Here is a 23,744-nt window from a genome sequence, read left to right on the forward strand (position 1 = left end):
ATACTGACCAAGATGAACTAAACCTAGATGAAAATATTAAAACTGATTCCAGTAACAATACTCCTGACGATGATGATAAACAAACTGAAATTATGAAAGTACATGAACATTCAAAAGACAATTTAATTGACAATGAAATAAATATTTTGCATAAAAAAGGGGGGTCCAAAAAAGTGAACGAGTCAGTTTCTCATGAGTCAAATGTTGACATGGTTGATTGTGATCATGATAAAAATGCAGAGTCTTCGATTGCCAGTGAATCAGAAATGGAAATTACTGATGAGGAACTGGCTCGTAGTATGGGAAAAAAAAGAAGGCGTCGTTTGGTTACTAGCCCCAACCTCACCCCTGAGGACATTAAGAAGATGAAGTCTAATCCTAAGTCTAAACTCTCTTCTAATCAACCAAGTTCAAGTTCATAGGTTCACATTTTTATTGTTTATTTTTCTGGTTGATGGTAAATATTGTTAGCATAAATGCTAATGGTCTCAGAGATGTAACAAAGTTTCAGAATTTTACAAAATATTGTTCAGAAAATTATTTTGATATTGTTGGTATCCAAGAAACGTTTTGGGATGATGATATTATTCCAAATATTGAAAAATTTTGGGAAGGAAAAATATATTTTTGTAATGGTGTAAACCTGAGACAAGGTGTTGCTTTTTTAGTAAGCAAAAGAGTACAAAATCAAGTGTCCGAAGTTCAAAGTTTTGACGGTAGATGTATCCATATTTCCTTTAAACAGGATGATAACGCTATTGATATAATTAATTGCTATGTTCCAAATATTATGCAAGAAAAAATTAAGTTTTTTGAGAAACTTACTTCTAAAATGGCGAATTCAGAAAATATCATTTTACTAGGTGATATGAATACATCTCTGTCAAATCTTGATCGTTGTGGTAAAACAGAACACACTCAAGATAAAGCATACAAAGAACTCACAAACATGTGTGATATGTTTAATTTATATGATGTATGGCGAGCGAGAAATCAAAATGCACGAATCTTCTCTTGGCGTCGTATCGTTCAAAATGTCCTAATTCAAAGTAGAATTGACCACATTTTTATTCCGAAAGCATATTCTCAATTTGTCAAAAACGTGTATTATAAACATAATACTTTCAGTGACCACTCTTTTGTCAATCTAAATATAGATTTTACTGAAATTGAGAGAGGCCCAGGGTTATGGATATTTAATAATTTATTATTACATGACGAGGATTATGTTCAAAAAATTTCACGATTAATTGAAAAAGAAAAAAGTTGTAGACTTTTTGATGATGAGCCGCTTATTTGGTATGACAATTTAAAATTTAAAATAAAACAATTATCAAAATCATATGCGCAAAATAAATCGCGTATTGAAAAGTCCGAATATTTTAAGCTTCAAAATGAATATGAAAAACTATCGTCTATGGCGGTAAATAATGTAAATTTTGATGTAAATAAGTTTGAAGAAATGAAACTAAAACTTAAAACGTATGAAGATAAAATTTGTAAAGGTGCAATTTTGCGCTCAAAGGCCCAATGGGCTATAGACGGAGATAAAAGTTCAAAATATTTTTTGCAACTTGAAAAATATAAACAAAATAGTAACGCTGTAAAAGAATTAAAAACAACCGAGGGTAAAATTTTAACAAGTACAGATGACATTCTAGAAGAAGTATATAAATTTTATAAAGAGTTATACTCTAGTACAGTAATAAATAAAGATAAGGCAAAAGAAATTTTGGAATATATTTCTGAAAAAGTTTCTGATGAAGATAGTGAAAATTTAGAAACCGATTTAACTCTAGATGAAATTAAATCGTCATTATTTGGCATGTCAAAAAATAAATCTCCGGGTCCTGATGGATTAACAGTTGAATTCTTCTGTAAATTTTTTCATTTGTTTGGTGAGATTTTTCTTAAAATTTTTAAAGTTATAGAAGAAGATCACATCCTAACAAGATCAATGCGGCATGGTATAATAAACTTAGTTTATAAAAACAAAGGGGATAAAAATCTATTAAAAAATTTTAGACCGATATCTTTGCTTTGTGTAGACTACAAAATAATTGCTAGAATAATGTCCAATAGATTAAAATTTGTTCTACCGAAATTAGTGTCTAGTTTTCAAACATGTTGCATACTAGGCCGCGACATTGCAGACACTACATCAAGTATAAGAGATCTAATTGAAATAATTGAAAATGATGATTTAGAAGCCTATCTTATTAAAGTTGACCAGGAAAAAGCTTTTGATAAAGTTGACCATGATTATCTGTTTTTAGTTTTAGAAAAATTTGGTTTTGGTCCTAAATTTATGCAGTGGATAAAAATATTTTATAACAATGTAAACAGCAGTGTAAAATGTAATGGTTTCCTTACAAAGTATGTTAAACTAAATAATTCAATAAAACAAGGGTGTCCAGTTTCTGCTCTCCTCTATGTGTTGGTGGCAGAACCATTAGGTCAAGCTATAATTAAAAATAAAAATATTCAGAGTGTAAATATCCCAAAGTCAAATGTAAATGCTAAAATTTTTCAACACGCAGATGACACAAATATTTTTACTTCAAATAAAAAATCTGTAAATGAAGCTTTCAAAGTTCTTAATTTGTACAGTGAGGCTTCTGGTGCTAAAATTAATAAACAAAAATCTGAAATTATGAGTTTAGGTTCTGGCAGTATTACTGATTCAGAGTTAAATAAATTACAAATACAAAAAAGTGAAAATGTAACAAAAGTTTTAGGCATATATGTTGGAAAGGATAAAGAGTTATGTGAACTTCTTAACTGGAAGGATAAAATTAAAAAGATAAAAACAATTTTATTCTTTTGGAATAAAAGAGAATTAACTTTACCAGGTCGAGCTACAGTTTTAACTTCCCTCATAATGTCGCGGTTATATTATACTGTAACTGTATGTCCATTGCCGGAAAAAGTTAAAAATGAAATCCGACTAATTGTTATAAAATTTCTTTGGCAAAGTAAATCACATTTAGTAAAATATCAAAGTGTAGTAGGTACAAAACTGGAAGGTGGCTTAAACATTCCTGATATTTTTCTAAAAATGCAAGCCTTTAGATTAAAATTTCTTAAAAAATATTTGGACCCTGAATGTAAATCAATTTGGAAAGGTGCGTTTGATTACTTTATCTCTAAAATCGATAATATGGATTTAAAACAAGATGTAGTTTATACGCATTTAAATTCAAAACAGATTAAACACTTACCGCTTTACTATCAAGAAATGATAAACGCGTATTATAAAATAAAATCCAATTTGAAAATCGATTTTCAAGTGCAACATGTATATAATAATCCGCTGTTTTGTAATCCAAACATAACATGCAACGGTAAAATGCTTCTGTTTGAAAAATTCATTCAAACAGGCTTGATACGAATAAAAGACATTTGCTATGAATTTATGCCGGGTTTCTTCACATCGAATTCAATAGATGAAATAATAAAACAAAAATTTCCTGATGAAAAAACAGAACAAATAAAAACAGCTTTTGAAAAAATCATTCGATGTATTCCTGACGAGTGGAAAGAACTATTAAAATCCGAAAATCCTCTAAATGTTGAGATTACTCCGATTGTTAAAATTTGTTTAGATAACGATAGAGAAATTCACATTAGAAGTGCTGTGACGAAATTATTTTACAGCCTTCTTTTGACAAAATTTTTTGAAACGCCCTCTGCTGAAAAGCATTGGGCGGAGCTATATCCGTCTCTCAATTTCAAAAATCTTTATTTGGTTGTCAATCAGTGTTGTTTACCTCCTGATTGTCATTGCTTAAACTATAGGATTGTCCATAGAGCTATTTTTACACTCGAAAAGTTGGTCAGAATAGGTCAGGCAGATACTAGCACATGCAAAACGTGCGGCCAGGGTATAGAAAATCTTAGTCACATGTTTGTACTTTGTCAAAAGTTCAAACCACTTCATGATTACCTGAAAGACATATTACACAACATTTTTATCAATTACCCGCCTGATATGGTTAATTCTATTGATTATGAACAGTTATTTTTACTTGGGTTTTTGAAACGTTCACAAGTTATTAATACTTATTTTTTAAATTTTTTCCTTAGTGTAGCCCGACTTTGCATATTCAAATCACGGAATTTAAAAGTTTTTCATGACAAAGACATAGATGCACTTCGTTTATTCAAGTACACAATTAAAAGATACATTGAATACGCATACACGTATTATAAAATGACACAACAAAGACAATTATTCTATAAGTATTTTTTACACAATAACACTTTATTGGATATTAAAAATGACAACATAGTTTTGTTTGTCTAGACAGTTACTTCAATTTGATTGGTTGTTAGAACAAAAGATCACATTCCAATGTAAAATTATCGATCGCATTTAGGTGTGTTCGACTTTTGAAAATATTTTAGAGTTGTCTCGCTTTCTATATATAACTTATATTGAATCTGTCCTGTTCAATTCATATACCCTTTTGATGAATGAATCACTATAAAATTAATTGGGACTAATATGCTATACTATTTTTAAAGTTTTTAACGTGTCTCATCTAGATGTATTTTATTTTTTACTAATGTAGGAGGTTAACTACTAACAACTCTGTATATAGAAAACTTCTCACCAATGAGGAATGTTTCATGGTGACAGTATGTAAATATGTAATAAAAATTTTATTAATGATAAAAAAAAGAGCGTTAGACTGAAGATCTAAAGGCCCCCGGTTCAATCCCGGGTTCCGGCACGGAACAATCCGGCGGCTGGCAGGATATTTTTTGCTACTCACCACTTTTGCAAGATAATCCAAAGACAGTTTTTACCATAGAATGAATAGATGTAGCTACATTAATGTCATGCACGTCAGATTTCGGAGACAACTAATACGATATACGAGAGAAGAAAACACACATTTGACAGATGAATGGCGCTGTCTTTCAAGTCATGAACTGTCCGTAAATCTAACTTCAAGTTGGTAACGTTGAAGACGATCCTTTATGATGCCAAAAGTATGGTCAAGTCAATCTTGATGTTCAAAAGATAGCGTCGACGAGACATTAACGTTTTTCTTGTTCATGAAAGCATAATTTATTTTGTATTAAAGCTAAAATCCTATAATGAGCAAAATACACGGACTTATTAACATAGACATGAATATTCTTAGAACACGTTTTTTGAAATTATACTGTCAGGTAAAGAAGGGATCTTTCCAGAGGCTCAAAGGACCCACCTAACACACGAAAATAAAATTCTTAATTTACACTCTTTCAGTTTCACATGTATATCAAAATAAGCACAAGGTTGTAGATGCTACATATCAATAAATACACCTAATTGGAGAACAATCCTTGTCAGCCGGAATAGCTCAGTTGGGAGAGCGTTAGACTGAAGATCTAAAGGCCCCCGGTTCAATCCCGGGTTCCGGCACGGAACAATCCGGCGGCTGGCAGGATATTTTTTGCTACTCACCACTTTTGCAAGATAATCCAAAGACAGTTTTTACCATAGAATGAATAGATGTAGCTACATTAATGTCATGCACGTCAGATTTCGGAGACAACTAATACGATATACGAGAGAAGAAAACACACATTTGACAGATGAATGGCGCTGTCTTTCAAGTCATGAACTGTCCGTAAATCTAACTTCAAGTTGGTAACGTTGAAGACGATCCTTTATGATGCCAAAAGTATGGTCAAGTCAATCTTGATGTTCAAAAGATAGCGTCGACGAGACATTAACGTTTTTCTTGTTCATGAAAGCATAATTTATTTTGTATTAAAGCTAAAATCCTATAATGAGCAAAATACACGGACTTATTAACATAGACATGAATATTCTTAGAACACGTTTTTTGAAATTATACTGTCAGGTAAAGAAGGGATCTTTCCAGAGGCTCAAAGGACCCACCTAACACACGAAAATAAAATTCTTAATTTACACTCTTTCAGTTTCACATGTATATCAAAATAAGCACAAGGTTGTAGATGCTACATATCAATAAATACACCTAATTGGAGAACAATCATTGTCAGCCGGAATAGCTCAGTTGGGAGAGCGTTAGACTGAAGATCTAAAGGCCCCCGGTTCAATCCCGGGTTCCGGCACGGAACAATCCGGCGGCTGGCAGGATATTTTTTGCTACTCACCACTTTTGCAAGATAATCCAAAGACAGTTTTTACCATAGAATGAATAGATGTAGCTACATTAATGTCATGCACGTCAGATTTCAGAGACAACTAATACGATATACGAGAGAAGAAAACACACATTCGACAGATGAATGGCGCTGTCTTTCAAGTCATGAACTGTCCGTAAATCTAACTTCAAGTTGGTAACGTTGAAGACGATCCTTTATGATGCCAAAAGTATGGTCAAGTCAATCTTGATGTTCAAAAGATAGCGTCGACGAGACATTAACGTTTTTCTTGTTCATGAAAGCATAATTTATTTTGTATTAAAGCTAAAATCCTATAATGAGCAAAATACACGGACTTATTAACATAGACATGAATATTCTTAGAACACGTTTTTTTGAAATTATACTGTCAGGTAAAGAAGGGATCTTTCCAGAGGCTCAAAGGACCCACCTAACACACGAAAATAAAATTCTTAATTTACACTCTTTCAGTTTCACATGTATATCAAAATAAGCACAAGGTTGTAGATGCTACATATCAATAAATACACCTAATTGGAGAACAATCCTTGTCAGCCGGAATAGCTCAGTTGGGAGAGCGTTAGACTGAAGATCTAAAGGCCCCCGGTTCAATCCCGGGTTCCGGCACGGAACAATCCGGCGGCTGGCAGGATATTTTTTGCTACTCACCACTTTTGCAAGATAATCCAAAGACAGTTTTTACCATAGAATGAATAGATGTAGCTACATTAATGTCATGCACGTCAGATTTCAGAGACAACTAATACGATATACGAGAGAAGAAAACACACATTTGACAGATGAATGGCGCTGTCTTTCAAGTCATGAACTGTCCGTAAATCTAACTTCAAGTTGGTAACGTTGAAGACGATCCTTTATGATGCCAAAAGTATGGTCAAGTCAATCTTGATGTTCAAAAGATAGCGTCGACGAGACATTAACGTTTTTCTTGTTCATGAAAGCATAATTTATTTTGTATTAAAGCTAAAATCCTATAATGAGCAAAATACACGGACTTATTAACATAGACATGAATATTCTTAGAACACGTTTTTTGAAATTATACTGTCAGGTAAAGAAGGGATCTTTCCAGAGGCTCAAAGGACCCACCTAACACACGAAAATAAAATTCTTAATTTACACTCTTTCAGTTTCACATGTATATCAAAATAAGCACAAGGTTGTAGATGCTACATATCAATAAATACACCTAATTGGAGAACAATCCTTGTCAGCCGGAATAGCTCAGTTGGGAGAGCGTTAGACTGAAGATCTAAAGGCCCCCGGTTCAATCCCGGGTTCCGGCACGGAACAATCCGGCGGCTGGCAGGATATTTTTTGCTACTCACCACTTTTGCAAGATAATCCAAAGACAGTTTTTACCATAGAATGAATAGATGTAGCTACATTAATGTCATGCACGTCAGATTTCAGAGACAACTAATACGATATACGAGAGAAGAAAACACACATTTGACAGATGAATGGCGCTGTCTTTCAAGTCATGAACTGTCCGTAAATCTAACTTCAAGTTGGTAACGTTGAAGACGATCCTTTATGATGCCAAAAGTATGGTCAAGTCAATCTTGATGTTCAAAAGATAGCGTCGACGAGACATTAACGTTTTTCTTGTTCATGAAAGCATAATTTATTTTGTATTAAAGCTAAAATCCTATAATGAGCAAAATACACGGACTTATTAACATAGACATGAATATTCTTAGAACACGTTTTTTGAAATTATACTGTCAGGTAAAGAAGGGATCTTTCCAGAGGCTCAAAGGACCCACCTAACACACGAAAATAAAATTCTTAATTTACACTCTTTCAGTTTCACATGTATATCAAAATAAGCACAAGGTTGTAGATGCTACATATCAATAAATACACCTAATTGGAGAACAATCCTTGTCAGCCGGAATAGCTCAGTTGGGAGAGCGTTAGACTGAAGATCTAAAGGCCCCCGGTTCAATCCCGGGTTCCGGCACGGAACAATCCGGCGGCTGGCAGGATATTTTTTGCTACTCACCACTTTTGCAAGATAATCCAAAGACAGTTTTTACCATAGAATGAATAGATGTAGCTACATTAATGTCATGCACGTCAGATTTCGGAGACAACTAATACGATATACGAGAGAAGAAAACACACATTTGACAGATGAATGGCGCTGTCTTTCAAGTCATGAACTGTCCGTAAATCTAACTTCAAGTTGGTAACGTTGAAGACGATCCTTTATGATGCCAAAAGTATGGTCAAGTCAATCTTGATGTTCAAAAGATAGCGTCGACGAGACATTAACGTTTTTCTTGTTCATGAAAGCATAATTTATTTTGTATTAAAGCTAAAATCCTATAATGAGCAAAATACACGGACTTATTAACATAGACATGAATATTCTTAGAACACGTTTTTTGAAATTATACTGTCAGGTAAAGAAGGGATCTTTCCAGAGGCTCAAAGGACCCACCTAACACACGAAAATAAAATTCTTAATTTACACTCTTTCAGTTTCACATGTATATCAAAATAAGCACAAGGTTGTAGATGCTACATATCAATAAATACACCTAATTGGAGAACAATCCTTGTCAGCCGGAATAGCTCAGTTGGGAGAGCGTTAGACTGAAGATCTAAGGGCCCCCGGTTCAATCCCGGGTTCCGGCACGGAACAATCCGGCGGCTGGCAGGATATTTTTTGCTACTCACCACTTTTGCAAGATAATCCAAAGACAGTTTTTACCATAGAATGAATAGATGTAGCTACATTAATGTCATGCACGTCAGATTTCAGAGACAACTAATACGATATACGAGAGAAGAAAACACACATTTGACAGATGAATGGCGCTGTCTTTCAAGTCATGAACTGTCCGTAAATCTAACTTCAAGTTGGTAACGTTGAAGACGATCCTTTATGATGCCAAAAGTATGGTCAAGTCAATCTTGATGTTCAAAAGATAGCGTCGACGAGACATTAACGTTTTTCTTGTTCATGAAAGCATAATTTATTTTGTATTAAAGCTAAAATCCTATAATGAGCAAAATACACGGACTTATTAACATAGACATGAATATTCTTAGAACACGTTTTTTGAAATTATACTGTCAGGTAAAGAAGGGATCTTTCCAGAGGCTCAAAGGACCCACCTAACACACGAAAATAAAATTCTTAATTTACACTCTTTCAGTTTCACATGTATATCAAAATAAGCACAAGGTTGTAGATGCTACATATCAATAAATACACCTAATTGGAGAACAATCCTTGTCAGCCGGAATAGCTCAGTTGGGAGAGCGTTAGACTGAAGATCTAAAGGCCCCCGGTTCAATCCCGGGTTCCGGCACGGAACAATCCGGCGGCTGGCAGGATATTTTTTGCTACTCACCACTTTTGCAAGATAATCCAAAGACAGTTTTTACCATAGAATGAATAGATGTAGCTACATTAATGTCATGCACGTCAGATTTCAGAGACAACTAATACGATATACGAGAGAAGAAAACACACATTTGACAGATGAATGGCGCTGTCTTTCAAGTCATGAACTGTCCGTAAATCTAACTTCAAGTTGGTAACGTTGAAGACGATCCTTTATGATGCCAAAAGTATGGTCAAGTCAATCTTGATGTTCAAAAGATAGCGTCGACGAGACATTAACGTTTTTCTTGTTCATGAAAGCATAATTTATTTTGTATTAAAGCTAAAATCCTATAATGAGCAAAATACACGGACTTATTAACATAGACATGAATATTCTTAGAACACGTTTTTTGAAATTATACTGTCAGGTAAAGAAGGGATCTTTCCAGAGGCTCAAAGGACCCACCTAACACACGAAAATAAAATTCTTAATTTACACTCTTTCAGTTTCACATGTATATCAAAATAAGCACAAGGTTGTAGATGCTACATATCAATAAATACACCTAATTGGAGAACAATCCTTGTCAGCCGGAATAGCTCAGTTGGGAGAGCGTTAGACTGAAGATCTAAAGGCCCCCGGTTCAATCCCGGGTTCCGGCACGGAACAATCCGGAGGCTGGCAGGATATTTTTTGCTACTCACCACTTTTGCAAGATAATCCAAAGACAGTTTTTACCATAGAATGAATAGATGTAGCTACATTAATGTCATGCACGTCAGATTTCAGAGACAACTAATACGATATACGAGAGAAGAAAACACACATTTGACAGATGAATGGCGCTGTCTTTCAAGTCATGAACTGTCCGTAAATCTAACTTCAAGTTGGTAACGTTGAAGACGATCCTTTATGATGCCAAAAGTATGGTCAAGTCAATCTTGATGTTCAAAAGATAGCGTCGACGAGACATTAACGTTTTTCTTGTTCATGAAAGCATAATTTATTTTGTATTAAAGCTAAAATCCTATAATGAGCAAAATACACGGACTTATTAACATAGACATGAATATTCTTAGAACACGTTTTTTGAAATTATACTGTCAGGTAAAGAAGGGATCTTTCCAGAGGCTCAAAGGACCCACCTAACACACGAAAATAAAATTCTTAATTTACACTCTTTCAGTTTCACATGTATATCAAAATAAGCACAAGGTTGTAGATGCTACATATCAATAAATACACCTAATTGGAGAACAATCCTTGTCAGCCGGAATAGCTCAGAGACTTCCGGTTTTGGATTTGGATAACGAAGACGTGCCTTCTAAACCAGAGAAAAATCTGTTAAGTTTGTGTTGTGTGACTAGCCATCCGTTGATGGTTAGTCAATATTATTTCATATATTGTTTTAGTAGAACTATTTGTGGCCATATTTTGTGCATTTTTGACACTTATTAAGACTTTCACACCTCCCTTCACCATGTCTGGTGGAAGAGGGGATGGTCGTTCCATCAAGGAAAAAACTGTGTTAGTGGATGTAGGTGACAATCGGACTATAAAAGCTGTCGATGTCATCGCTAATGTGGAAAAAGAAGTTGGTGAGGGAACAGTCCTTGCATGTGTTCCAAAAAGTGGTAATAGTTATGAACTTACGTTGTCTGATAAAGATGCTTTAGATTTGATTGTGGATACAGGTTTTAAGGTGAAGAACTCAAATTTTAAACCCAGAGCTATTTTTTCGCGTGATAAAGTTGTCAGTTTTTTCAACGTTTCACACTATGTGCCCGACTCTGAAATACGAGAGAAATTGCAGGAGTTTGGTGTAACACTCAAGTCGCCCATTAAGCGGAAAATGTATCCTGGTACTGACGTCGCTAATGGTACACGGTATGTAGTAGTTAGATTTTCCCCTGAACGACAAAGTTTACCATATACATTGAAACTATCAACTGGTGTGAGCTCATTTGAATATATAAGAGTAGTTCATGACGAACAAAAGAGAGTCTGTACCCAGTGTTTTGAGACAAGTCATGTTTATGCAAACTGTCCGGATAATATTTGCTATAAGTGTAAACGCTTCGGACATCTAGCAAGAGCTTGTCAAACTCCACCGTGTGAAACATGTCATAAAGTGTTATCATACTGTCGGTGTGAGCCGGTTTGGAACAGGGATAGAAATGAAACAAATGAAAATGAATCAAATAATGATAACACAGAAAATGATATAAATGCTAACAATCCAGAAAATGAAACAAATTCTGACATTCCTGAACATGAAACAAACACTGAACATCAAGAAAATGATGATATGAACGAGAATGAAGCTGAAGACGAGCACACGGATGGAGTCAATGGTGATGATGATAACATGGAGCAAAGTGATGTTGACGATGATAACACGGAGAAAAGTGACGGTGGCGATGATACCATGGAGGAAAGTGATGTTGACAATGATGACAAAGATGAACATTTCAATGAAAACGCTAAAAATGACAATGATGTTACAGATTCCAATGAACAACAAACGTCTGGTGTTGACAATGATGTTCTAGATTTGATGACTGATGCTGAACATTCAAACAAACAAGAGACAGTAATTGTTGATAATAAAATGCATAAAAAAGGGGGGTCTAGCCCATCAAAATTAGAGCCACAGCCAGTTCCTCGTGGACCTAATTTGACTGATTCTGTTGGTAAAAATACAGGAGTTGATGAATCTAAGGTAGTTGATATTGAAATGACCGACGAGGAATTGGCTGCGAATATGAGTAAAATTAGGAGGAAGCGTTTAGTTACATCTCCAAAATTTACTTCAGATGAGCTTAAAAAATTTAGGAGGGAACCCCGGAATAAAGTATCAAGTTCAAGTTCATAGATATAAAGTTATTTTCTTTCTTACTTTTTGTACAGATGGTTAATATTGTATCTATAAATGCTAATGGTTTGAGGGATCAGTCAAAATTCCAAAAGTTTTGTTCTTTTTGTTCGGAAAATTATTATGATGTTGTAGCTATCCAAGAAACTTTTTGGTCAGATGATGTAGTTACTAGTTTTTCTAAGTTTTGGAATGGTAAAATATTTTACTCGTGTGCTGAAACACATAGACAAGGTGTTGCCTTTTTGATAAGTAAAAAGGTTGAACATGAAGTAAATTATATACAAAGTTTTGACGGTAGATGTGTACATATTCAATTACAACAAGATGAAAAATTAATAAATATTGTTAATTGTTATGCACCTAATTCGGTTCTTGAGAGAACTACATTTTTCGAAAACTTGAGTGGAAAATTGATAAACACAGAAAACATTATTTTGTTGGGTGATATGAACACATCTATGTCAAAACTTGACAGGTGCGGAAAAACACAACACACAGAAGACAAATCATACAAGTCAATTAATCAGTTGTGCGAAAATTTTAATATCTATGATATATGGCGAGCAAGAAATCCAACGTCACGAATATTCTCTTGGCGTCGAGTTGTACAAAATAATCTAATTCAGAGTAGATTGGATTTTATATTTATTCCAAAATCCTTTTCTGTATTTGTGAAGAACGTTTATTATAAACATAATGCGTTCAGCGACCATTCTTTTGTAAATCTGAATATAGATTTTAGTGAAATTGAGAGAGGCCCGGGTTTATGGATATTTAATAATAAATTGTTAGATGACGAAGAGTTTGTGAATAAAATTAATAAATTAATTGAAACTGAAAAACAATGTCCTCTTTATGACGAAGAACCTTTGGTTTGGTATGATAATTTAAAATATAAAATAAAACAACTAGCAAAAGTTATTGCGCAAGATAAATCCCGTGCCGAAAAATCGGAATATTTTAAAATTCAAAGAGAATTTGAAAAAATTTCATTAGCCGTAGCTAATAATGAAATTGTTGATTTAAATAAATTTGAGGAAATTAAATTGAAATTAAAATGTCATGAAGAAAACATTTGTAAAGGCGCGATTTTGCGTTCTAAAGCTCATTGGGCAATAGATGGTGACAAGAACTCTAAATATTTTTTACAGCTTGAAAAATATAAACAAAACTGTAATGTTATAAAAGAATTAAAAAATAGTGATAATAATATAGTCACATCTACGGAGGCAATTCTTGATGAAGTTCATAAATTTTATAAAGATTTATACTCTTGTACATCAATAAACAAAGATAAAGCAAATGAAATTTTAAATTTTATTTCGGAAAAAGTTTCTGAAGATGATATGGAAAATTTAGAAGCGGAATTTAGTTTGGATGACATAAAAGCTGCTTTATTTAGTATGTCTAAAAATAAATCTCCGGGTCCCGATGGACTAACTGTTGAATTCTTTTGTCATTTTTTCCATTCGTTCGGAGAAATATTTTTAAAAATTTTTAAAGCCATTGAAGATGAAAAACTTATGACAAGATCTATGCGACACGGCATAATTACTTTAGTCTATAAAAATAAAGGGGACAAAAATATGTTAAAAAACTTTAGACCCATTTCATTATTATGTGTGGATTATAAAATAATGGCTAGAATAATGTCCAACAGACTAAAATTTGTTTTGCCGAAATTGATTTCTATTTATCAAACGTGTTGTATTCCTGGACGAGATATTGCAGATACAACTGCAAGCATTCGAGATTTAATTGAAATTATTGAAAACGATGATTTAGAAGCTTTTCTTATAAAAGTTGACCAGGAAAAGGCTTTTGACAAAGTTGATCATGATTATTTATATTTAGTTTTAGAAAAATTTGGCTTTGGTCCAAAATTCATTCAGTGGATAAAAATATTTTATAAAAATGTAAACAGTAGCGTAAAATGTAATGGCTTTTTAACAAAATATGTTAAACTAAATAATTCAATAAAACAAGGATGTCCCGTTTCTGCTCTCCTTTACGTTTTAGTTGCAGAACCATTAGGGCAGGCCATAATAAAGAATAAAAATATTAAAGGTGTTGTTATTCCGAATTCAAATAAAGAGGCAAAAATTTTTCAACATGCAGATGATACGAATATTTTTACTGCCGACAAAAATTCTATAAAAGAAACATTTAAAATTTTGAATCTATATAGTGAGGCGTCAGGTGCTAAAATTAATAAACAAAAATCTGAAATTTTATGCTTAGGTTCTGGTAGCATAAATGATCAAGAACTAAATACATTGCAAATTCAACGTTGTGAAACTGTAACTAAAGTCCTAGGTATTTATGTTGGTAAAGATAAACAGTTATGCGAATTATTGAATTGGAAAGATAAAATTAAAAAAATAAAAACAATTTTATTTTTTTGGAATAAAAGAGATCTAACACTACCTGGTAGAGCAGTTGTTCTTACTTCACTTATAATGTCTAGATTTTATTATACTTTAACAGTATGTCCGCTACCAGAAAACGTAAAAAACGAAATTCGATTAATAGTTTTAAAATTTCTTTGGCAACATAAATCTCACCTTGTAAAGTATCAAACAATAATTGGTCAAAAGTTAGCAGGAGGTTTAAATATTCCAGATATTTTTCTAAAAATGCAAGCTTTTAGATTAAAATTCCTTAGAAAATATCTTGACCCGAATTGCCAATCAATTTGGAAAAGTGCGCTTGATTATTTCATAAATAAAATTGAAAATATGGATTTAAAACAAAATATTGTGTTTACGTATTTAAATTCCAAACATCTAAAACACTTACCACTTTATTATCAAGAAATGTTTAATGCCTATTATAGAATAAAATCCAAGCTAAAATTTGAAATTGAAATTCAACATGTGTACGATAATCCTATTTTTTGTAATCCAAATATAAAGCTAAACGGTAAAATGCTTCTTTTCGAAAAATTCATTCACTCAGGTTTGATCCAGATAAAAGACATCTGTTATGAATTTATTCCCGGTTTTTTTACTTCCGGTTCGATTGTAGAAATAATCCAACAAAATTTTCCTGACGAAAAACCACACGAAATAAAAATTGCATACGACAAGATTTTAAGAGGTATTCCTGAAACGTGGAAAATTTTACTGAAATCCATAAACCCGTTAAATACCGAGAGTATTCCGAAATTACGTATTTGTCTAGAAAACGACAGAGAAGTTCCTTTTCTAGGGGCAGTTACAAATTTTTTTTACAAACTCTTACTGTCAGAAATGTTTGAAACGCCCACAGCTGAAAAGCATTGGGCGGAGAAATATCCGTCGATCAATTTTACTAAATTATATTCAGTAACCAATCAGAATGGTCTATCTCCTGACTGTCGTTGTCTGAACTACAGGATTGTACACAGGGCTATTTTTACCTTAGAAAAGTTGTTTAAATTTGGTCAAGTGGACAGCGACACATGCAAAGCGTGCGGCCTATATACAGAAAACTTGTTACACCTGTTTGCCTTATGTCCGAAGTTGACCCCGATACATAACTTTCTGAAAGATATGTTACACAACATTTTTATTGATTATCCCCCTGATGTTGTGAATTTGATAAATTATGAGGAACTGATGATATTTGGGTACCTTGGTCGTTCAAAGATTGTGAACACATATTTTTTGAACTTTTTTCTGAGTGTAGCTAGATTATGCATCTTCAAAACACGCAATCTTAAAGTGTTTCATGATAAAGATATAGATACAGTGAGACTATTCAAATTTACAATTAGAAAATATATAGAATATGCATACACTTATCACAAAATAAAACACCAACAACAGATCTTCGATAAATATTTTTTACGCAATAATTCCTTACTGCGTATTGAAAACGACAAAATAATTTTATTTTTTTAAACACCTGAAATCCATATCAAACTGATTACAATATTAATAAGTTGTTTCTGAATATTTTATTTTGAATCTTAAACAGAACAATACAATTTAAAAAAAAAAAAGAAAGGTTGTCCGTCAAATGAATGACCAAAGGGTGTGTTTGACTTTTGCAACAACATATTAGAGTTATCTCTCTTTGGGTATACAGTGAATCATTAATTGTTTTATAAACACATGTTTGTCTTTTAAAAAATATATCTAGATGGAAATCAATACTAACAAAAAGGTTAATACTAACAACTCTGTACATACCAAAGATAGCACCAAAGAGGTTTGTCTCTTGGTGTTTTTATGTAAATAGTAAATAAATAATTTTAATGATAAAAAAAAAAGAGCGTTAGACTGAAGATCTAAAGGCCCCCGGTTCAATCCCGGGTTCCGGCACGGAACAATCCGGCGGCTGGCAGGATATTTTTTGCTACTCACCACTTTTGCAAGATAATCCAAAGACAGTTTTTACCATAGAATGAATAGATGTAGCTACATTAATGTCATGCACGTCAGATTTCAGAGACAACTAATACGATATACGAGAGAAGAAAACACACATTTGACAGATGAATGGCGCTGTCTTTCAAGTCATGAACTGTCCGTAAATCTAACTTCAAGTTGGTAACGTTGAAGACGATCCTTTATGATGCCAAAAGTATGGTCAAGTCAATCTTGATGTTCAAAAGATAGCGTCGACGAGACATTAACGTTTTTCTTGTTCATGAAAGCATAATTTATTTTGTATTAAAGCTAAAATCCTATAATGAGCAAAATACACGGACTTATCAACATAGACATGAATATTCTTAGAACACGTTTTTTGAAATTAAACTGTCAGGTAAAGAAGGGATCTTTCCAGAGGCTCAAAGGACCCACCTAACACACGAAAATAAAATTCTTAATTTACACTCTTTCAGTTTCACATGTATATCAAAATAAGCACAAGGTTGTAGATGCTACATATCAATAAATACACCTAATTGGAGAACAATCCTTGTCAGCCGGAATAGCTCAGTTGGGAGAGCGTTAGACTGAAGATCTAAAGGCCCCCGGTTCAATCCCGGGTTCCGGCACGGAACAATCCGGCGGCTGGCAGGATATTTTTTGCTACTCACCACTTTTGCAAGATAATCCAAAGACAGTTTTTACCATAGAATGAATAGATGTAGCTACATTAATGTCATGCACGTCAGATTTCAGAGACAACTAATACGATATACGAGAGAAGAAAACACACATTTGACAGATGAATGGCGCTGTCTTTCAAGTCATGAACTGTCCGTAAATCTAACTTCAAGTTGGTAACGTTGAAGACGATCCTTTATGATGCCAAAAGTATGGTCAAGTCAATCTTGATGTTCAAAAGATAGCGTCGACGAGACATTAACGTTTTTCTTGTTCATGAAAGCATAATTTATTTTGTATTAAAGCTAAAATCCTATAATGAGCAAAATACACGGACTTATTAACATAGACATGAATATTCTTAGAACACGTTTTTTGAAATTATACTGTCAGGTAAAGAAGGGATCTTTCCAGAGGCTCAAAGGACCCACCTAACACACGAAAATAAAATTCTTAATTTACACTCTTTCAGTTTCACATGTATATCAAAATAAGCACAAGGTTGTAGATGCTACATATCAATAAATACACCTAATTGGAGAACAATCCTTGTCAGCCGGAATAGCTCAGTTGGGAGAGCGTTAGACTGAAGATCTAAAGGCCCCCGGTTCAATCCCGGGTTCCGGCACGGAACAATCCGGCGGCTGGCAGGATATTTTTTGCTACTCACCACTTTTGCAAGATAATCCAAAGACAGTTTTTACCATAGAATGAATAGATGTAGCTACATTAATGTCATGCACGTCAGATTTCAGAGACAACTAATACGATATACGAGAGAAGAAAACACACATTTGACAGATGAATGGCGCTGTCTTTCAAGTCATGAACTGTCCGTAAATCTAACTTCAAGTTGGTAACGTTGAAGACGATCCTTTATGATGCCAAAAGTATGGTCAAGTCAATCTTGATGTTCAAAAGATAGCGTCGACGAGACATTAACGTTTTTCTTGTTCATGAAAGCATAATTTATTTTGTATTAAAGCTAAAATCCTATAATGAGCAAAATACACGGACTTATTAACATAGACATGAATATTCTTAGAACACGTTTTTTGAAATTATACTGTCAGGTAAAGAAGGGATCTTTCCAGAGGCTCAAAGGACCCACCTAACACACGAAAATAAAATTCTTAATTTACACTCTTTCAGTTTCACATGTATATCAAAATAAGCACAAGGTTGTAGATGCTACATATCAATAAATACACCTAATTGGAGAACAATCCTTGTCAGCCGGAATAGCTCAGTTGGGAGAGCGTTAGACTGAAGATCTAAAGGCCCCCGGTTCAATCCCGGGTTCCGGCACGGAACAATCCGGCGGCTGGCAGGATATTTTTTGCTACTCACCACTTTTGCAAGATAATCCAAAGACAGTTTTTACCATAGAATGAATAGATGTAGCTACATTAATGTCATGCACGTCAGATTTCAGAGACAACTAATACGATATACGAGAGAAGAAAACACACATTTGACAGATGAATGGCGCTGTCTTTCAAGTCATGAACTGTCCGTAAATCTAACTTCAAGTTGGTAACGTTGAAGACGATCCTTTATGATGCCAAAAGTATGGTCAAGTCAATCTTGATGTTCAAAAGATAGCGTCGACGAGACATTAACGTTTTTCTTGTTCATGAAAGCATAATTTATTTTGTATTAAAGCTAAAATCCTATAATGAGCAAAATACACGGACTTATTAACATAGACATGAATATTCTTAGAACACGTTTTTTGAAATTATACTGTCAGGTAAAGAAGGGATCTTTCCAGAGGCTCAAAGGACCCACCTAACACACGAAAATAAAATTCTTAATTTACACTCTTTCAGTTTCACATGTATATCAAAATAAGCACAAGGTTGTAGATGCTACATATCAATAAATACACCTAATTGGAGAACAATCCTTGTCAGCCGGAATAGCTCAGTTGGGAGAGCGTTAGACTGAAGATCTAAAGGCCCCCGGTTCAATCCCGGGTTCCGGCACGGAACAATCCGGCGGCTGGCAGGATATTTTTTGCTACTCACCACTTTTGCAAGATAATCCAAAGACAGTTTTTACCATAGAATGAATAGATGTAGCTACATTAATGTCATGCACGTCAGATTTCAGAGACAACTAATACGATATACGAGAGAAGAAAACACACATTTGACAGATGAATGGCGCTGTCTTTCAAGTCATGAACTGTCCGTAAATCTAACTTCAAGTTGGTAACGTTGAAGACGATCCTTTATGATGCCAAAAGTATGGTCAAGTCAATCTTGATGTTCAAAAGATAGCGTCGACGAGACATTAACGTTTTTCTTGTTCATGAAAGCATAATTTATTTTGTATTAAAGCTAAAATCCTATAATGAGCAAAATACACGGACTTATTAACATAGACATGAATATTCTTAGAACACGTTTTTTGAAATTATACTGTCAGGTAAAGAAGGGATCTTTCCAGAGGCTCAAAGGACCCACCTAACACACGAAAATAAAATTCTTAATTTACACTCTTTCAGTTTCACATGTATATCAAAATAAGCACAAGGTTGTAGATGCTACATATCAATAAATACACCTAATTGGAGAACAATCCTTGTCAGCCGGAATAGCTCAGTTGGGAGAGCGTTAGACTGAAGATCTAAAGGCCCCCGGTTCAATCCCGGGTTCCGGCACGGAACAATCCGGCGGCTGGCAGGATATTTTTTGCTACTCACCACTTTTGCAAGATAATCCAAAGACAGTTTTTACCATAGAATGAATAGATGTAGCTACATTAATGTCATGCACGTCAGATTTCAGAGACAACTAATACGATATACGAGAGAAGAAAACACACATTTGACAGATGAATGGCGCTGTCTTTCAAGTCATGAACTGTCCGTAAATCTAACTTCAAGTTGGTAACGTTGAAGACGATCCTTTATGATGCCAAAAGTATGGTCAAGTCAATCTTGATGTTCAAAAGATAGCGTCGACGAGACATTAACGTTTTTCTTGTTCATGAAAGCATAATTTATTTTGTATTAAAGCTAAAATCCTATAATGAGCAAAATACACGGACTTATCAACATAGACATGAATATTCTTAGAACACGTTTTTTGAAATTATACTGTCAGGTAAAGAAGGGATCTTTCCAGAGGCTCAAAGGACCCACCTAACACACGAAAATAAAATTCTTAATTTACACTCTTTCAGTTTCACATGTATATCAAAATAAGCACAAGGTTGTAGATGCTACATATCAATAAATACACCTAATTGGAGAACAGTCCTTGTCAGCCGGAATAGCTCAGTTGGGAGAGCGTTAGACTGAAGATCTAAAGGCCCCCGGTTCAATCCCGGGTTCCGGCACGGAACAATCCGGCGGCTGGCAGGATATTTTTTGCTACTCACCACTTTTGCAAGATAATCCAAAGACAGTTTTTACCATAGAATGAATAGATGTAGCTACATTAATGTCATGCACGTCAGATTTCAGAGACAACTAATACGATATACGAGAGAAGAAAACACACATTTGACAGATGAATGGCGCTGTCTTTCAAATCATGAACTGTCCGTAAATCTAACTTCAAGTTGGTAACGTTGAAGACGATCCTTTAGGATGCCAAAAGTATGGTCAAGTCAATCTTGATGTTCAAAAGATAGCGTCGACGAGACATTAACGTTTTTCTTGTTCATGAAAGCATAATTTATTTTGTATTAAAGCTAAAATCCTATAATGAGCAAAATACACGGACTTATTAACATAGACATGAATATTCTTAGAACACGTTTTTTGAAATTATACTGTCAGGTAAAGAAGGGATCTTTCCAGAGGCTCAAAGGACCCACCTAACACACGAAAATAAAATTCTTAATTTACACTCTTTCAGTTTCACATGTATATCAAAATAAGCACAAGGTTGTAGATGCTACATATCAATAAATACACCTAATTGGAGAACAATCCTTGTCAGCCGGAATAGCTCAGTTGGGAGAGCGTTAGACTGAAGATCTAAAGGCCCCCGGTTCAATCCCGGGTTCCGGCACGGAACAATCCGGCGGCTGGCAGGATATTTTTTGCTACTCACCACTTTTGCAAGATAATCCAAAGACAGTTTTTACCATAGAATGAATAGATGTAGCTACATTAATGTCATGCACGTCAGATTTCAGAGACAACTAATACGATATACGAGAGAAGAAAACACACATTTGACAGATGAATGGCGCTGTCTTTCAAATCATGAACTGTCCGTAAATCTAACTTCAAGTTGGTAACGTTGAAGACGATCCTTTATGATGCCAAAAGTATGGTCAAGTCAATCTTGATGTTCAAAAGATAGCGTCGACGAGACATTAACGTTTTTCTTGTTCATGAAAGCATAATTTATTTTGTATTAAAGCTAAAATCCTATAATGAGCAAAATACACGGACTTATTAACATAGACATGAATATTCTTAGAACACGTTTTTTGAAATTATACTGTCAGGTAAAGAAGGGATCTTTCCAGAGGCTCAAAGGACCCACCTAACACACGAAAATAAAATTCTTAATTTACACTCTTTCAGTTTCACATGTATATCAAAATAAGCACAAGGTTGTAGATGCTACATATCAATAAATACACCTAATTGGAGAACAATCCTTGTCAGCCGGAATAGCTCAGTTGGGAGAGCGTTAGACTGAAGATCTAAAGGCCCCCGGTTCAATCCCGGGTTCCGGCACGGAACAATCCGGCGGCTGGCAGGATATTTTTTGCTACTCACCACTTTTGCAAGATAATCCAAAGACAGTTTTTACCATAGAATGAATAGATGTAGCTACATTAATGTCATGCACGTCAGATTTCAGAGACAACTAATACGATATACGAGAGAAGAAAACACACATTTGACAGATGAATGGCGCTGTCTTTCAAATCATGAACTGTCCGTAAATCTAACTTCAAGTTGGTAACGTTGAAGACGATCCTTTATGATGCCAAAAGTATGGTCAAGTCAATCTTGATGTTCAAAAGATAGCGTCGACGAGACATTAACGTTTTTCTTGTTCATGAAAGCATAATTTATTTTGTATTAAAGCTAAAATCCTATAATGAGCAAAATACACGGACTTATTAACATAGACATGAATATTCTTAGAACACGTTTCTTGAAATTATACTGTCAGGTAAAGAAGGGATCTTTCCAGAGGCTCAAAGGACCCACCTAACACACGAAAATAAAATTCTTAATTTACACTCTTTCAGTTTCACATGTATATCAAAATAAGCACAAGGTTGTAGATGCTACATATCAATAAATACACCTAATTGGAGAACAATCCTTGTCAGCCGGAATAGCTCAGTTGGGAGAGCGTTAGACTGAAGATCTAAAGGCCCCCGGTTCAATCCCGGGTTCCGGCACGGAACAATCCGGCGGCTGGCAGGATATTTTTTGCTACTCACCACTTTTGCAAGATAATCCAAAGACAGTTTTTACCATAGAATGAATAGATGTAGCTACATTAATGTCATGCACGTCAGATTTCAGAGACAACTAATACGATATACGAGAGAAGAAAACACACATTTGACAGATGAATGGCGCTGTCTTTCAAATCATGAACTGTCCGTAAATCTAACTTCAAGTTGGTAACGTTGAAGACGATCCTTTATGATGCCAAAAGTATGGTCAAGTCAATCTTGATGTTCAAAAGATAGCGTCGACGAGACATTAACGTTTTTCTTGTTCATGAAAGCATAATTTATTTTGTATTAAAGCTAAAATCCTATAATGAGCAAAATACACGGACTTATTAACATAGACATGAATATTCTTAGAACACGTTTTTTGAAATTATACTGTCAGGTAAAGAAGGGATCTTTCCAGAGACTCAAAGGACCCACCTAACACACGAAAATAAAATTCTTAATTTACACTCTTTCAGTTTCACATGTATATCAAAATAAGCACAAGGTTGTAGATGCTACATATCAATAAATACACCTAATTGGAGAACAATCCTTGTCAGCCGGAATAGCTCAGTTGGGAGAGCGTTAGACTGAAGATCTAAAGGCCCCCGGTTCAATCCCGGGTTCCGGCACGGAACAATCCGGCGGTTGGCAGGATATTTTTTGCTACTCACCACTTTTGCAAGATAATCCGAAGACAGTTTTTACCATAGAATGAATAGATGTAGCTACATTAATGTCATGCACGTCAGATTTCAGAGACAACTAATACGATATACGAGAGAAGAAAACACACATTTTACAGATGAATGGCGCTGTCTTTCAAATCATGAACTGTCCGTAAATCTAACTTCAAGTTGGTAACGTTGAAGACGA

General features: G+C 34.4%; 17 non-coding genes across 17 annotated transcripts; all 17 read left to right on the forward strand.

Annotated features, from left to right (window-relative positions):
- The first annotated feature begins 5,343 nt into the window (after positions 1–5,343).
- Positions 5,344–5,416, forward strand: Trnaf-gaa (transfer RNA phenylalanine (anticodon GAA)). The gene has a single exon. It is a non-coding gene; the product is annotated as a tRNA-Phe (tRNA).
- A 607-nt stretch (positions 5,417–6,023) lies between these two features.
- Trnaf-gaa (transfer RNA phenylalanine (anticodon GAA)) lies at positions 6,024–6,096 on the forward strand. Its single transcript has one exon. It is a non-coding gene; the product is annotated as a tRNA-Phe (tRNA).
- A 608-nt stretch (positions 6,097–6,704) lies between these two features.
- Positions 6,705–6,777, forward strand: Trnaf-gaa (transfer RNA phenylalanine (anticodon GAA)). Its single transcript has one exon. It is a non-coding gene; the product is annotated as a tRNA-Phe (tRNA).
- Positions 6,778–7,384: 607 nt separating this feature from the next.
- Trnaf-gaa (transfer RNA phenylalanine (anticodon GAA)) lies at positions 7,385–7,457 on the forward strand. Its single transcript has one exon. It is a non-coding gene; the product is annotated as a tRNA-Phe (tRNA).
- Positions 7,458–8,064: 607 nt separating this feature from the next.
- Trnaf-gaa (transfer RNA phenylalanine (anticodon GAA)) lies at positions 8,065–8,137 on the forward strand. The gene has a single exon. It is a non-coding gene; the product is annotated as a tRNA-Phe (tRNA).
- Positions 8,138–9,424: 1,287 nt separating this feature from the next.
- Positions 9,425–9,497, forward strand: Trnaf-gaa (transfer RNA phenylalanine (anticodon GAA)). Its single transcript has one exon. It is a non-coding gene; the product is annotated as a tRNA-Phe (tRNA).
- A 607-nt stretch (positions 9,498–10,104) lies between these two features.
- On the forward strand, positions 10,105–10,177 carry Trnaf-gaa (transfer RNA phenylalanine (anticodon GAA)). Its single transcript has one exon. It is a non-coding gene; the product is annotated as a tRNA-Phe (tRNA).
- A 7,130-nt stretch (positions 10,178–17,307) lies between these two features.
- Positions 17,308–17,380, forward strand: Trnaf-gaa (transfer RNA phenylalanine (anticodon GAA)). The gene has a single exon. It is a non-coding gene; the product is annotated as a tRNA-Phe (tRNA).
- Positions 17,381–17,987: 607 nt separating this feature from the next.
- Positions 17,988–18,060, forward strand: Trnaf-gaa (transfer RNA phenylalanine (anticodon GAA)). Its single transcript has one exon. It is a non-coding gene; the product is annotated as a tRNA-Phe (tRNA).
- Positions 18,061–18,667: 607 nt separating this feature from the next.
- Trnaf-gaa (transfer RNA phenylalanine (anticodon GAA)) lies at positions 18,668–18,740 on the forward strand. Its single transcript has one exon. It is a non-coding gene; the product is annotated as a tRNA-Phe (tRNA).
- Positions 18,741–19,347: 607 nt separating this feature from the next.
- On the forward strand, positions 19,348–19,420 carry Trnaf-gaa (transfer RNA phenylalanine (anticodon GAA)). The gene has a single exon. It is a non-coding gene; the product is annotated as a tRNA-Phe (tRNA).
- A 607-nt stretch (positions 19,421–20,027) lies between these two features.
- Positions 20,028–20,100, forward strand: Trnaf-gaa (transfer RNA phenylalanine (anticodon GAA)). The gene has a single exon. It is a non-coding gene; the product is annotated as a tRNA-Phe (tRNA).
- A 607-nt stretch (positions 20,101–20,707) lies between these two features.
- On the forward strand, positions 20,708–20,780 carry Trnaf-gaa (transfer RNA phenylalanine (anticodon GAA)). The gene has a single exon. It is a non-coding gene; the product is annotated as a tRNA-Phe (tRNA).
- A 607-nt stretch (positions 20,781–21,387) lies between these two features.
- Trnaf-gaa (transfer RNA phenylalanine (anticodon GAA)) lies at positions 21,388–21,460 on the forward strand. Its single transcript has one exon. It is a non-coding gene; the product is annotated as a tRNA-Phe (tRNA).
- A 607-nt stretch (positions 21,461–22,067) lies between these two features.
- Trnaf-gaa (transfer RNA phenylalanine (anticodon GAA)) lies at positions 22,068–22,140 on the forward strand. Its single transcript has one exon. It is a non-coding gene; the product is annotated as a tRNA-Phe (tRNA).
- A 607-nt stretch (positions 22,141–22,747) lies between these two features.
- On the forward strand, positions 22,748–22,820 carry Trnaf-gaa (transfer RNA phenylalanine (anticodon GAA)). Its single transcript has one exon. It is a non-coding gene; the product is annotated as a tRNA-Phe (tRNA).
- A 607-nt stretch (positions 22,821–23,427) lies between these two features.
- Trnaf-gaa (transfer RNA phenylalanine (anticodon GAA)) lies at positions 23,428–23,500 on the forward strand. The gene has a single exon. It is a non-coding gene; the product is annotated as a tRNA-Phe (tRNA).
- The last annotated feature ends 244 nt before the right edge of the window (positions 23,501–23,744 follow it).

This window comes from Mytilus californianus, unplaced genomic scaffold, assembly GCF_021869535.1.
Source record: "Mytilus californianus isolate M0D057914Y unplaced genomic scaffold, xbMytCali1.0.p SCAF_14, whole genome shotgun sequence".
NCBI lineage: Eukaryota > Metazoa > Mollusca > Bivalvia > Mytilida > Mytilidae > Mytilus > Mytilus californianus.